We start from the raw sequence: 16622 nt of genomic DNA on the forward strand, positions 1-16622 counted from the left end.
CTTCTGTAGGAGTTTTGCTAGTCCTCATTCGTAAGATCAATGTTGAAGTGGTAAAGGAGATTTTCTGGAAAGATACATTATAAAATAAAAGTTTGATCATTGTATAATTGAAACCCAAGCACAAAAATTTGTAAGTCTACAATTTGTATGTACCTCATGTTGTCTCACTAATAAAAATTTAAAAAAATATAAAAAATAAAAAAATAAATGTAATCAAATATTGTGAACTAACTTATAAAATACAAAAATAAAAAAATAAAAAGAGAAGTTCCAAGTCAAATCTCCAAGATGACATCAGTTAAGTATTTTTTTATCCAAGCAAATCTAATGTTTGTTTTTTTAACTTGGAATATCTTCAAATATGAATGTTTTAAAGAAGTACACTTATTTATTTTACTTTAAATTAAATTAGCAAGTATCTGGATCCCAAATGTATTTTTTCATTGATTGATTGACATTATTGTTTTATACTTGCAGCACTGCTATACTATGTACACCAACTTTATTTAGATCAACTTTATTTAGAAAGCAACTTTCGCCTATATAAAATATTTTTTATTAATGTTGCTCTTATTCCACTTGATGCATCTAGTTTATCTTTTACTACACTTAATTGATGTGATAGGGAAAGTGTTTAGGGATTATAAATGATACTTCAAAATGATTTTAGGGTGTGCTTGCTTTATAGAGGGCGGGCTGCATAGCTCATTTTCCTTCTTGATATTTAATTTTTTCTACTTTAAAATGAAAGAAATCTTCATTTATTATATATTCTGTAGACATGATTAAAATTTCCACAAACTGGTCTATGTAGCACTGAAAAATATACATGTGCAAGTTGGAGTAGCTGGCAGGGTGCTTTTGTTCCTTAGGAATTTGGTTGAATTTAAATTTGGAATCTTCTAGCAATCTTATAAATGTTTTTCCCCATTTTCTTTAGTAGTATGCACTGAACAAGATGTACTTTGAATTTTAAAGGTTTTCTCCTGGCATAAGACCCTTTGATATGTTGTTTACAGTGTCCCCTTGAGACTTCTTTCTGGTTTATGATTTGACTGAAAAGAGATCTGATTACTAAAAACAAAGCAAAATAGTTCATTCTAGGCACATAAAGAGCTTTGTTGAAAAGCATATCAGAAAAAGTAGCCAGAATTTAACAAATAATAGTTGCTTTCATTCATTTATGCATTCATTCATTCTTTTGTTTGTTCACCCCGCACATATAATTACTGTGTACCTAGGACACACTAGGCCCTGGATGCCCTAAGTTATTTGTTAGCTCTTGAAACCCAGATATTGTTCTCCACTTTACTTGAGTGTTTGGAGGCGCTGAATTATACTGTTGAACTGTTTGTCACAATATTACTGTTGGTGTATTGTAAAAATTACAGTGTGTACATTGTTCCTTCTCCCTGTACTAATTTCCTTCTTTCCAGCTGATGGTGAATTAGAACAGATGCAGAGAGAACAGGGCAGGATCTCAACCTTCCATAACACAAGCAGGGACAAAGGGAGTGGAGGGTCAGAGTCTGTGGGGACATTTTTGGGATACTTTCTTTCTTGTATTTTGCACTGACTACACTTTCCCAAGAATGAAAAACAAAGCAAAATACCACACGCAGGTCAGGGATTTAAAGCTTGTTTGATTGGGGTCTTTATCTTGGAACCAGGAAAGCAGCCTAGAGGAGATTTGCTAGTTACTCCAAGATGTGCACATTTGTTAATTGTTAGTTAATTTGTGCCAATCTTTAGGGACCAATGTTTGGTGTATAAATAAAATAATAAGTATTTTTAAAAATCACAAGAAAAGATTGGTCATATGCAGCAAAAATGGTGCATAGTTTGTCTATTTGGTTTTTGTTTTCTATCTATGACCTGCACTTTGCCTGGTGAAGGGGTCCTGAGTGACATTCAATACATAATCATACTGACTTTTACTTTTTAACTAATGGTGGGGGCAATAGGAACATATAACACCGACTCATTTATAGAGTCTACTTATACCTAAATATAGGAGAATGTGAAAAAGGAAAACTTTCACAGCAATGGAAGATTCCATTGTGCCCTCTGCACTGTACAAGTCACTGGAATAAAGACTTTTGCAAGCCACTTAGGAAATATATCTCCTTTCTGTTGCATGTAGATTGTTATTTGGAATAATTGGAGAGCTAAATAGTTATAACTTTCCATTTTTTACAAGATACCAATAGTAATCTAGTGAATCCCTGTTCAACCGGTAACAGGGAAATTTACTTTGCGTCTTTATTGCTAAGGAGACTACAGATATACATATGATTTTATTTAAATTGTATTTTCTAAAAAAGGTTCTACTAGCTCAGAAAAATAAGGTAACTTCCAAAAATTTAAGAAACTATAAGAATACTTTTATGCATGCACATTTGCTTTAAAATATTTAATTGCTTAACAATCTGAGAGGACATAGTCACTGCTTATATAGGTTAGGTATATAATAAGTGATTGATACACTGTGTAGATAGGTAAAATTAGAGATATAATATAGGATCGATAAACTTGAACTTTCACGTGTAACAATAGGAAAATTAAATATATATGATATAATCTCAATTTCATGTTTTTGCATAATTTTTCTTATGTTGTCATAAGAATTTTTCTCAGTATTTAAAATACAAATTTTTATGCCTCCTTTTATAATCCTTATGATTGACTGTATAATATTTCATTCTATATCCAAATGGTTTTTTTTAATGTTTCTTATGATATAACAGGCTGTTCTTTCTACCTGAAAAAAAAAACATCTTGCGACTCTAAGGTCTTTGTTAGATCAATCATTTAAAAAAATCTACAGAATTTAGCCAGCAATTATTATCATGTTCACCCACTCTCATCCAAAACTAGAAAGAGTTAACATATGTGCTGTCAGCAAAGCACAAGTGTGGGAAGGAAAGCCGTTCTCTGCACTCACTGTTTTTAAATCACAAATCATACCCATAATGTGGCTGGAAGTGAATGTCAGGCCAAGATAGAACATTTCTATATCTAATGAATACAGTGATAGCATTACGAATAAGAACACTTGGAACAGAGAAAATCAAGTGTGGAGGAAAGAATTCAGTTACACTAAGTTTATCTATGTAGACTATTCAACAAAAACAGTGTTGTCATTTTCTAATTAAATGCAATGCAACTTCTCACTTTGTGAAACATATTTCATTCACACACATTATATAAAATCATACAATTTGAAAGAAAAAAAAACTACTGGAGTTTTTTTTTTTTTGACTTTTAACTCATTGTACAGAAGGAGAAGCATTTTTAATTCTTAATTATTTCTTACTTGATTACACACGTAATGGATGAATTGACCACCATAGCTTTGGTTGGTTTCACCCAGGGCCCGGGCTACTGGGATTAGAAAGACCATTGCTAGACCTCCTGATATAGGAAGTCAAACTGTGATCTTTACTACTTTGGTCAAGAAATGTCATCCCCATTTAAGCTTCTTAGGAGACACATTTAATTTTAGTGCTGTTTTCAGACAGCACTTTTTAAAGCTGTCCCAAGAATATATCTTGGCTACTAGTTTAGTATGTGAAACGGAGGACAGGAACTTTGCTCTATTCTTAAAATGCAACTGTGTACTGGGAATGTTGGTCAGGAGAAGAAATGATAAGGATAGGAAAACAAGTGAGCTTTAATCTCAAGAGTTTCTGGAAGGTTCATACCTGGAATGGAAGAACTGTACGGGTGAGATCACCCTAGGAGTCCCTAAGTGATTAAGTCCCACACTCAGTCTTACAATTGAGAATTAGCAAGATAAAATTGCTTTCGTTGTTTTCACTTGAGAAATAATAAAATATTAGCAACACTAAGGGTAGGGCATGTTGGTGAGAGAAAGAGGCACAGAGAACAGACAGATACACAATTCTTTGGGGGGGAGGGGGCTGAAGCACACCGAGCAGTGCCCAGAGTTTAATCTTCCTGCCTCTGTGCTTCTGGAAATGCCTAGGGGATTATATATAGTGCCAGGGGTTGGACAGGAGTCAGTGACAGGTTAGACGAGTACCTTAACCTCTATGACATATTTCTGGCCTGGAAAATGGTTCTTTCCAGAGAAAGTGGACCAATCAGGTTAAATGGAAAGGCAAATCTGTGTATACTGAAAACTCACGCCTTATGTTTGAAGAACTGTAATGCTTGACCTAGGACAAATTAGTAGAGGCATAGAAATCAGAGAAGGATTCGTGAAAATAATAGATAACTTGAACTGAACTGAGAGTGAGATTAGTGGTATCACACTGTGATAAAGAAGTAGGTAGGAAGATGAGTGACTGTGCTGCAGAAGGAAAGCTTATGAAGAAAGCACAATGGTGCATATTCGCCTTGATGTAGAGAACAAAGATTTATGTAGCTTTGATGTCTAGCAAACTTATTCATTAACAAGGAACAAGTCCAGAAGAACTGAGGGATACAAAAGATTGGTCAGTATCTATTGAGTAGAGCCTTTAGGGAAGTTCCCAGAAGTGGTGGAAAGCTCAGGGGAAAAGGGACCAAAGAGGTCAGGAAAAAGGCAGATTAATGCTTAGGATGTTTGGGGAGTAAGATTTTGTTCACTAAGGTAGAGCGTAGCTAGGCTGGGCCACACATGGAAAAGTGTTTTGTCCTCTTTGTCCTTGACCTTGATGTAACTCTGCAGATGTGATTGGTTGGAAGGGCCTGAAAGTCTGTGACCTATTGTTCAACTCATTCTGAGAAAGTGCCCTGGATATCTCCATAAGCTTGACTCTGTAGAAGCACATGTTAGAAATGAGTCCAGTAAGTTGCAGAAAACAATTTCCTTTCATATTAGGAGGCAATTTTTAGAAAGCATATTTTATAATGTCTCCACTGTACTGATGAATCATTTCAAGTCATTTGTTGGATGCATACAATTATCTTTTTAGAGCTAAATGACAAACAATATGCCAGGAGACCTTATCAATGAGAAGCTTCTAGTTGGGTTGGATTGACTCAGCCTGTCAACTCAGCTGGAAGAAAGTCAGTAAATGTTGACCTAGGACAAACTGGAAGAGGCATAGAAGGCAGAGAAAGCTTCATGAAAATAACATAACTTAAAATGAATTGAGAGTGAGGTTAGTTGTATGACATTATGACACAGAAACAGAAAATTTGTAGATCAACATAAATGGAATGGAACCAATCCAAGGTAGCCTGACTGGGAGGGTGATACAGGGAGGAAATAGATGATTGAGGAGACAGGTAGATGCATTGAACTCTGTTACATTATAGTGATAATCATTAAAGCATCAGTACCTTCAGGATTGGGCAACTATCTTAACCTGAGATGTGTGATCAAGTATGGCAATAGAGAGTGAAATCTGTAGTGATGTTGAGAGTCCAAAGCTGGCCTGCTGACAGCAAATTCTCATTTTATAACAGTTCGAGAAAAAGCAAGATTTTGTGTTGATCTTGATTATAGGACTTTGTTTTTGTTAACCACTTTTTTTCTGGGAAGTAAGATCATTTTAATAACTCAAACTATCTTGGGAAATAAAGTAAAAGTAGTTTAGGGAACTAGACTGATACTCAGCCAGAGGGGGAGAAGAGACGGCTAGTCTGGCCCCAAGGAGGTGATTTATGGCGCTCCCTCAGTGAGCCATGAGTTCTGGCTGCACGGGCTGGGCTCCGTGGAAGGCTGAGAAAGAACAACTAAGTGATATGGAGAAGAAAGAACTGGCTCCAGCCAGGATGGTGATGGAGGGAGGATCCTCTATATCTACAAGTCATCCATATAGAGAAGAAAGGGTCAGTGAGAGGTTGGAAGGGATAATACCCAAGTTCAGTGGGGATTTTTCTCAGCATGCAGTGATGTGGTTCCAGAAAGACAATGTGCAGCCAAGGATATTCACACTCAGTTTTTGAAGTCTTACAATTTCCCATTTCCTAAGCCTGAAATGACAAAACCAGAACAGTTGACAAGAAAACAAAACAAACAAACAAAAAACATAGCATATAAAAAACAAACAAAAAACCCTCAAAGCCCTCCAACTTCCTCTCTCCCCACACTTTCTGTGTTATTATTAACAATAACATTGCTTTCACAGATACAAAGTCTGATATTCATATATCTCCAAGAATTGAGCTGAAGGAAGGAAAATGAGAGTAGAATTTAAGTGAAGAAATATGAAACATCTCTCGCTTAAAAACTAACAAAATATTGTCATGATGATTAAAAATAGAAAACTGAGATTAAAAAAATCTAAAGACTTTACAAATCCAACACAGTTTTTTCTTCTTTTTTTTATTAATTCATCAAAGAAAAACACCCACAGCTTAAATGAGATTTCTGCAATGCTGGGAATGGGGGCAGGGTATAAATAGCTGTAAAGGAGGGAGATATGGATGCAAAGCTTGCTGACAGTAGGGTAAACAAATGAGCATTTGCCTTCCTTCATGACACAAACACTGGGACTCGGCTAGTTTTGCTTTCTAGCTCTGATTCTGTGTGGCTGTGCCACCGAAATTAAGATTTCTCACTTTACATCTCACCAATCTTGATGGGGCCAGAGCTGGTACAACATTACATTCCGTCTAGAATGATTTCACCCTTGAAGCAAAACTGCAACATCCCTTACAGCAACATAGCGTTGTATTCAAGCCTGCCTTTTCTTTCTTTCTTTCTTTCTTTCTTTCTTTCTTTCTTTCTTTCTTTCTTTCTTTCTTTCCTCTTTCTTCCTTTCCTCTCCTTTCTTTTCTTTTTCCTTTGTGTGTGTGTGTAAGCAGAAAAAATAATGTGGTTTGATGCGATGGCCCAACACAATAGGAGCTAATGAATAGAGCGTGTTGCACTCGAGAGACTGCAGTTCAATTACTGGTGGTGCCAATCAAGTCAGAAATATTAACCATGGTAACCGCAGATTTCCAGCTCTATAGAGGCATTGGGGAGGGCAGTTGCTCTTTGGGAATCGTTGGGGTCCTGGGAGGGAGAAGGCCTCAGAGTCACAAAGCACCACTGAGCTGGTGAATACTCCCTACACAAAGATGGCCATTGACGGACTTCTGCTCCAAGAAGTCCTGCTGCGGAGGCCCAGAGCTTGATTCCCTGAAAACTTGCAGGAGTCCATAGGGAAGCTACAATGGCAAAGAAATATGTATTTAGAGGGAACTGAATAGTGCAAGAAGAAAGAAAGTTGTGTGCTGTTGTTTATTCATTACTGCAATGATTTGGATTCATTAGGATTTTAGGGCTGTGAGTTGTGTACTGAGTTAAGTAGACGCTATAGGTTGAACTGCATCTCTGCCAAATTCCTGTACCAGTGTCCTAATCCCCAGTACTTCAAAATGTGACCTCAAGAAATATGGTCATCTTTGAGTAATCAGTTAAGGTGATGTCTTCCTGGAAAAGTAGATGCCTAATTAGTATGACTTGCATGCTATGAAGAAGGGGACTTTGATACAGACATGCACAGAGACAGGAAGTTTTCTGTGAAGATGAACACAGAGACTGGGTGATGTATGTATAGGTCAAGGCATACCACAGGTTGTAAGCAAACCAAAAATTCCTGGGAGAGAGTTATGGAGAGAGATATGGACTCTTCAGAGATTCAGAAGGAATCAACATTGCCATACCTTGATCTTGGATTTTTAGCATCAAAATTGAAGATGATAAATAATCTGTTTTTTTTTAAACTAGTCAGTGTTTCCACGTGTGGCGCTTTGATTTAGCAGTCCTAGCAAATGGATAAAAGCTTCCGTAATGAACCAGGAACTTCAGGAATAGGGCCTAGGTATCAGAGCTAGCTTTGAATATTCACCACCAGGGCTTGAGTGCTCACCACCTGAAATTGTTAGTTTCCAGAACAGCCTAGACTTTTTTTTTTCCTAAGAGAGGGAAGGTGGATGAGTCAGAGAGAGAGAGAGAGAGAGAGAGAGAGAGAGAGAGAGAGAGAGAGACAGAGACAGAGAGCAGAGAGTATGAGAGACTTTGTACTCTCTTAGAAGCAATCAGCAAACAATTATTCCCTCCCTCCCCTACACACACATACACACACACACAAACACACACACAGGTTTATTATTTCTTGAAATTTCTTTTTAGAAAACAAGTATTTTTTTCAGTAAAAAACCATCATGATTTCATAGCTTCCCAGTTTATAATACTCTTTAACATGCACCATCTCTTTTGCTTAATTTTAGGTCCAGATCAAAGCCCTTTTGGGACAGCAAGAGAAACTATCATTAGTTCTATGCTTCCTTAGAAGTTTGACCCACACCTGTGTGAGCTGGTCCTTTAGATTCTAGAAGAGTCTGTGAGGAGGCCCTGGCTTCTGAAAGAATTAGAAAAGTTTGATTTGCCGTCAGAGATTCTTATAATACTTGCATGTCCTTGCAATGTCAAGTCATTGTTGAGTTGGATCTATTTGGCAGATCTTGAAATTTGGCCTTGACCAGATGCTCATGCACTCCCACATTTTTAGGGCCTTCTCTGTTTGTTTCCTTTAGGAAATGCTATTTTCTGGGTACACTTTCACTCCACTTACCTACCCAGGCTCATTTCATGCCTGCGCCCTAACTCCAGCTTTAACAAGAAATGTCGTGAAAACATTGTTGAAATGGCCCTGACATGTGTGCTTTAAGTTCTTGTCACATGCAAGAGACACGATGATCCTTGGTGATGAAGGACCCTATTCTGTATTAGAAGTGCAGGATTCATTTCTAAGAAACTCCTTAGTTGAACTTTTCAGTAACACCTTATGGAGTCGGTGTTATTGTTATTTTCCCACTATTCTTATGGGGAAAATAAGGCTTGAAGAAGGAAAGTAATTTGTAAGGTCACACACTGAGTAATTGACAGAACTTGAATTCCAGCTCAGGACTTCTGTCTCTAAGGTCCATTTTCTTATCCTGTCTGCATTTCAAATAGGAATAACAAACTATTTGTGGTCCTCAGGTCTCCATCTTCTCTCACTCCTCCATGATTCTATCAATCTCCTTTTGTCTCAATGTTCTCATGTGTGAAATGATAATACCTATGTCATAAGGTTGTTGTGAGGATGAAAGGAGACAATTTATAATGCTTTCTTCTCTTTCTTCTTATCACCATTTTTATAATTATGCATGAAAATGTGGTGTATGCCCCCTTCCTGTGTGTATTTATTGTCTCACTAAAGGTTTATTTCCTGAATGAGCTGCTGTGTTATACTCTCTATAAGTTTATTTCATCCTCTAAAAAGGATTTCACAGATTATTTCTTTACCTAATAATTTTATTAAAGATTAACAAATTAATCTTTAATGATTAATAGGTATAATCTCTAGAAATAAGTTTTACATCTAAGAAGCTAACTCATGTGACTGGTTGTTTGTATTTAATAAACACACCATTTCTAGCAATATCTACACATTCATATTTTAAATTACTAATCTAAGACCTTTCACATATAGCATCTTACTGAATTCTTATAATCTCACGAAATGCTTATTTCCACTGTACAGAGGAAAGAACCAAGTTCCAAAACCAATAGGGCTTGTTTAATGCCACTTATTAGCAATGGAATAGAGTCCAACTTTCAATTGTGTCCATTGATTCTTATTTTAATCACCAAAGCTGGTCAGCTGGTCAGTTGTGTGACTATCATAAAGAGTGACATATGATAAAACGAAGAACATCCATGTGTGTGGACTTAATAATTTTCTCTTAACTCAACAATTGGTCAGGCAAATTGAATATGATGTTGTCTATTTTGTTGTGGAACCATCCATGGTGAGACTCCCATGTCCAAGGTTTAGATTCGGCCTTCTGGAACTGTGAGTTACCATGGATGGTCTTGGTTGACATGATGATCTCAGACAGTCTCTCACACTGTTCATTCCATTTGAGGCCATGGGTCCCAATGTGGAGTTCTTCGGCTGATCTTCTTGGTCCTATCTTGGCATTAAAATCACCCACAATGATCTTGTGGAAGGGGTGGTCTTCTTTATAGAACTTCTCCAGCTCCATGTAGAACTTCTCAATTTCTCCTTCATCATAATTGGATGTTGGTGCATAGACAACGAAGATAGAAACTGCCAGCAGTGAGCCACATCTATTCAAATGTAAACATCCGATTGGGTTGTTGTGCATTCGAAAGAATCAATACTCATGGCCAAGTTTGTGTTGACAAGGACACTGACACCTCTGACACCTCTTTTATCGCATGTTCCGAGAAACAATTCTTCTCCAGTGTCGAAAACGGCATGATGAGATTGGTGCCTTCTTGTCTCGGTCAGACCAATGATGTCATACTTGATCTTTTGCGCTTGTACCATCAGGTCCTCGATGGATGCATCTGATGCTAGCGTACATGCATTGAAAGTAGACGATCATTTTTGTCTTCCTTCATTGTGGCAGCCTAGTTCAGCCTTGAGATTTTATCAGCCTCTCCTTTCTCATCCTTCTCAACGCTGCCATATTGGTGACACATTGAGGGTCAGGAATGAGACCCATTGTAATTACTGATTTTGGCATATCAAATACACAATGGATAGCCTGCGAGGCTCTGCCATGCGGGCGGAATACTCTCGGTAGCTTGCCAGGCTCTCCGAGAGGGATAGAGGCTTTTGAGGCTGCCTCTAATCGCCCTTGTAGGTGTTCCCATGGTTCAAACCATATTTAAACCCTATCAAATATGGTATGGCAGTTCTGGAAGATGGGTATTAAGTGTCTTTCTGGTACAGAAAGCTTCCTGGAACATAGTGGAGGCTGGGTAGTGGAGGTAGTGGAGGTGTGCCAGAGATAATTATCTGCTAACGGTAGGGGTAGGGTGCATCTTCTGTGTGCAATCCAATCCCTGGGTCTCTGATGGTTGGTGGAAGCAGACAGGGCAGGGTAGTGTGGGGCTCCTGATTTTAATCCCTTCCTCACCTGTGGTTTGTGGGAGCAAGCAGAGAATCTCTGTCCCTGGGTTGGTTGAGCCTGGAGTCCAAGGTCTCAGAGTTCTGCTTATCTTGTTCTGTGGGGCTTCAGTCCTGCGTGAGTCTCACCCGGACCATAAGGAAAGCGTCCTGGAGCATGGCGGCAGCTGGGTAGTGGAGGTAGTCGAAAACTCTTGAGCTTATTCACCAACGTGGTTTGGCGCATGGCTCAAGCAACCGCAAGTGAATGTCCGAGCTCGCAAAGCAGTGCAGAAATGCGATCAGGAAAGACCTCAAAGAGAGAAGAGCAGAGGTGCTGGTAGATGTGGCAGAAGTCGGGAAAAGTATTTGTAACGTTCGCCTGTCCTTCACCAACTACAAGACCAAGATGACTGCCCTCTGACATCCTGATGGATCTATCACATCTTATAGAAGGGCAATGGACAAGATTATCCATGACTTCTAATCAAATCTCTTTGATAGCCATGTCCACCTGCCGACATACAAAATTCCACAGGATGAATATGTCGTTCCCAATGTTCTCCCTTCCGAAATTCGACACGCCATTTCATCAGTAAAGAAACGAACAGCACCTGGCCCAGACAAGGTCAGACCTGAACACCTGAAGAACCTGCCATCAGTACTCATCAATACGCTGGCTTGGCTCTTCACACGCTACCTGTCTGAATACAAGGTTCTGTCCCAGTGGAAAACCAGCAGGACTGTACTATTGTACAAGAAGGGAGACATCCACAACATTGGCAACTATCGCCCCATCTGCCTATTGTCTGTCATCTACAAGCTATTCACTCAATTCATCCTGAATAGGATTGGCAGAACACTAGATGAAGGACAACCATGAGAGCAAGCCGGGTTCCACAACGGATTCAGCACCATCGACCATATCCACACGATAACCAAGCTCATTGAGGTATCTCGGGAGTTCAAGATGCCGCTCTGTCTAACGTTCATTGATTTAAAGAAGACCTTTGATTCTGTTGAGATGGAAGCGGTCACTGAAGCCCTAGCCAATCAGGGCATTCCACCTCAATATATCAGGATCCTCTGTGATATCTATTATGGATTCACTACCAGGATCTCACCATTCTACAAAGAAGAAATAATTGATGTCAAGAGAGGGGTTCGGCAGAATGATACCATTTCACCAAAACTCTTCAGTGCCACCCTCGAGAACATCATGTGATGACTGGAATGAGAAGGAATGGGAGTGAAGATAGATGGTCGGCAACTACACCACCTCTGCTTTGCTGATGACATTGTTTTAATAACACCAAACATATGCCAAGCGGCACAAATGCTGGCCGACTTTGACCATGAGTGTGGAAAGTTTGGGCTACAGCCTAATCTTACAAAGACAATGTTTATGAGAAACAGTCTCGTTCCTGATGCTCCATTTGCTCTTAATGGAACGACCATCTCTAAATGCAACAGTTATGTGTACCTAGGTCGAGAAGTCAACATGATGAGTGACCTGGCACCTGAGTTGCGCAGTAGGAAGAGAGCGGCTTGGACCGCCTTCAAGAGCATCGAAGATATAGCTAAGAGGATGAAGAACCTCCCGCTCTGGGCACATCTTTTTGATTCCACTGTTCTTCCTTCATTAACATACTCCTCAGAGACTTGGGCCCTATGAAAACAGGATGAGAATGCTATTTGGGTCTTCAAAAGTGGAATTGAAAGAGCTATGCTTGGAGTATCATGTTTCACTCAAATGAGAGTAAGAATCTGGAGTTTCAATCTCCGTTGACGATCAAGAATCAGGGACGCTGTCTCGTTTGCCAAGGTGACAAAAATCAGATGGGCTGGTCATGTAATGAGATTTAGAGATGACTGCTGGACTAGAGCCATTACCAACTGGATTCCATGGGATGTCAAAAGACCACATGGCCGCCCACCTACCAGATGGTCAGACTTCTTCATCAAGATCATGAACGATCACTTTGAAGCTCTTCGTGTTCCTAGAACAAACAGACACCATTGGGCTACACTAGTACATGACAGGGACAAATGGAGATGTCGCCCGCTCGAGCAAATCAATGATAAATGCAAAGTCAAGTGATCATGTGATCAAGTGAACTCAACAATTGATTTACTCACTTCCCTTTGAGCTTTTTCGTTTGTTTGTTTTAACTTTTTGTTCACACCTCGTGATGCACAGTGGTTACTCCTGGATCATGCACTCAGGAATTACTCCTGGCGATGCTTGGGGGACCATATGGGATGCTGGGGATCAAACCCGGATTGGCCACATGCAAGGCACATTCCCTACCTGCTATGCGATCACTCCAGTCCCCGTCCTTTGAGCTTCTTTATGGCTTTCTTAAATTCTTTTATTTTAATTATGTGTTAATATTGCTTTCTTTCCTGTCTTGTACATTATTCTCTTCTTAGTCCAATTGTGGCTCCTTTGTGATAGTTTGGGTGACATGGCATGGCATCATAGGAGCTGAGAACTGGTTTCTTCTTCATCCCTTAAGGCTTATCCCTTTAATTGGTTCTCCTGTGCCAGCTCCTTAAAACAAGATGTTGGAGTTAGAGGAGGAAATGGTTTAGCATGCCTGCTCCTCATAACAAATTTCTTCCTTCATCTATGAAGCAGGAGTCAGAGCCACTAATAGGCATTGACAACTGAGACTGGATAAATTTCAGTGTGCTCATGCTCTGTACAGCATTCTGAGATAGGCTAAACATTGTCTACGGCGGAGGCACATATTTTCCTAAAGTAAATCAGAACCTTTCATTCCTTTCGGAGTTAGAATTGTATCTCTCCAAAGAAAGAGTTATAAGTCTTGAGGCTGCAGGTGGAAGGTAACAAGATCGTGATGGAGACAGTGAAGCTCCGTAAGCTGAAGCTTGCTGAGCTGAAGCAGGCATGTCTTGCTCGTGGATTGGAGACAAGAGAATAAAACAAGATCACACTAACAGAATCCAGGCATACCTTGAAAAGCATGCCGAAGAGGAGGCAAATGAAGATGTACTGGATGATGAAACAGAGGAGGAAGAACCAAAGCCCTTAGAACTGCTTTTAGTTAAAGAGGAAGAACCCTCTGAAAAAAACAGTTGATGTGGCAGCGGAGAAGAAAGTAGTGAAAATTACATTTAAAATACCACAGACTGAGAGAATGCATAAGAAAGGTAAACGATTAATGTAGGTGTGAGTTTGGAGAGTTAGAAAACTGCCCAAGTAACTAGATTTGAGATTTATTCAGTTTCATCAAAAGGACTATCATCTGACTCCAAATCTTTAGTCAACCCAGAGAAGCTAAAGGAGCAAGCACCAAGATTTGCTGGGAATGTCTCTTTAGTCTCCAGAAAGTCTGAAGATGATGAGAAACTGAAAAAGAGGAAGGAGAGATTTGGAATTGTCACAAGTTCTGCTGGAACTGGAACCACAGAAGATGGAGTGGCAAAGAAGAGAAAAAGAGCAGAGTGCTTTGTAATTGCCTGATGAGAAACTTTTGCTTCCTCTTCTCCACTGGTTTCTGGCTCTCTGATTCTTCTTCACCACATATGTATCTAAATGTACCATCATCTTCCTAGGTCTTGTCTTGCAATAGGAAGCAAGTACCCCAGGTATATCTATGAACTTAGGCAGCTATTTGACTTACTACTGTTTCAACTTTCAGTTTGGCGAGGTGTGTGTGTGTGTGTGTGTGTGTGTGTGTGTGTTACTCTTATGTGTGATTTAAATCAATTTGCATTGATTTTATTTTCACTTCAATAAGTATTTATCACAGGCTTGTGACATGCCTTTGAAAGAAATTACACATACTAGGTTGGGATGCTAAGATGATTCCAGAGTGGAATGCTCTGCTCTGCTTGCTTTGCAAAGTCTTTTTTTCTTTTTTCTCTTAGTTGTGCTCAGGAGACCTTCTGGAGATCGAACCCAGGGTTTCAACATACTCAGCACGAACTCCAATCCTTTGAGCGTTTGGTCCTGGGGCTTCTGATGTGTTTTTAAATAGGGCAAATATTTTCAGGATTAAAGGAACTAGAGCATGTGCACTCAGACACTGACACACATTGACACACATGGGATCTATCATAAGGCTCCTAAGAAGAGTTGCTTCTTGTTGGAGGCCTTACAAAGAAAACAGTTAGGGAATATTTATAATGTTTCCAATTAAGAATCTGATGGTTCTTGTGGTCAAATGTTGGGTGATTTGTTGTCAGGCAAAAGCACAGCTTTGAGAATAAATTATACCACTTTGTCCCTCTTAAGAGATGGTGTTCACATTCTTTGGAATAGATATGGATAAGGGATGGAGAGTTCTCCTTTATCATGATAGAGATGGTGATGATATTAAAAGAATAATGAACTTGCAGGCCAAAGACTTATATTCCAACATTTAATCTGCTACTTGTGCAAAGGGGATCTCAAGCAAATCTGAACCCAGTTTCATCATGTTTAACATAGAGTTGATAATATATACTTTATAGATTCCTGGATAGAAGAAATTATTTTTAAAAGATGAGAACTCATTCTGTAAACATTAAAGTGCTCTGTTCACTAAAGGGTTGTTAACAGCTGAGCTCACCAGAATGTGCAAACGTGGAGAGGATAGAAAGCAAAGCAGTGACAGAACAGAACGTTGCCATTGTTGTTCCTTAGGAATGGTCACAACTGAGCAGGTGGAGGAGAGTTTGGGCTGTTGCAGTACAAAGATGGTAGAACAAATAAGACAAATTTTGAGAATTAATGGCAATGACTTATATTCGGTTTGATGCAAGCACCATCATTATCTCCTTCCAGAGTTTTTCCATCACCCCTAATATAAACCTCAATGCCATTTGAAGTCACTTCTCATTCCTCCTTCTCCCCAGGCCCTGACAAATACAAATCTCGTTTTTGTTTCTGTGAATTTGCCTATTCTGGATATTTTCTATAAATTTAATCATGAAATATGTGGACTATATATGTGGACAATATAATCATTTCCAAGCTTATCCTTGTTGTAGTAGGTACAGTCAAGCATTGCTTTACAACTTCCAGTAAGTGATGAATTTGTATGATAATCTCTTAATATGGTCTAGGTATCTAGTAGACTTTACCATCCAGGTTTGTGTAATTACCCTTGATGTCATTTATACAATGAAATGGCCTAAGGACAAATTTCCTTAGAATGGCTCCTATCATTAAGTTATATATGCTTGTCTCTGCACTTCATATCTTTTTATTGTCTAGGTAATATTCCATTGTATGGCTCTCACATTTTGTTATCTATTCATTAAATAATAAGTATTTGTGCCTTTTCTACCTTTGTGCTATTATGAAATAGTACTACCGTGAATATTGTTGTGCAAAATTTTGTTTAGATCTTCTCTGCTCTTACCTTTCACTATTTAATTCTCCATATGTATGGACCCCAAATTATTTTAGACAGAGATCTCACACTTTATAGTAAACCTTCTCACACCCTGTATTAAACCTTTAGAGGCTTTCATTGTCTTGTAGAATAAAATTAGAAACCATTCATTTGATCTACAAGGTCGTGTGTCTTCTTCCTTTAGTCTGTGTGTGTCTCTCATCCTACTTTGTGCACATCAGCCATTTGATACTTTTCTTTAAAAAAAATAATGTAAGAGTACTGCTATTTGGTCAGCCATTGATTAAGCTGATTCAATTGGGCATGAACTCCACTCAATACATTTCTTACCTCCTTGAGTACAGCACACTTCTACAGCTCTGTTAATTTCCACTGCTTTTTCATCTCAGCTTATTATAAAGCT

At 38.8% G+C, this 16622-nt stretch overlaps 1 pseudogene; it reads left to right on the forward strand.

Annotated features, from left to right (window-relative positions):
- The first annotated feature begins 10666 nt into the window (after positions 1-10666).
- LOC130034738 (SAP domain-containing ribonucleoprotein-like) lies at positions 10667-14340 on the forward strand (annotated as a pseudogene).
- Positions 14341-16622: the final 2282 nt, after the last annotated feature.

This window comes from Sorex fumeus, unplaced genomic scaffold (genome assembly GCF_029834395.1).
Source record: "Sorex fumeus unplaced genomic scaffold, SorFum_2.1 ptg000006l, whole genome shotgun sequence".
In the NCBI taxonomy this organism is placed as follows: domain Eukaryota; kingdom Metazoa; phylum Chordata; class Mammalia; order Eulipotyphla; family Soricidae; genus Sorex; species Sorex fumeus.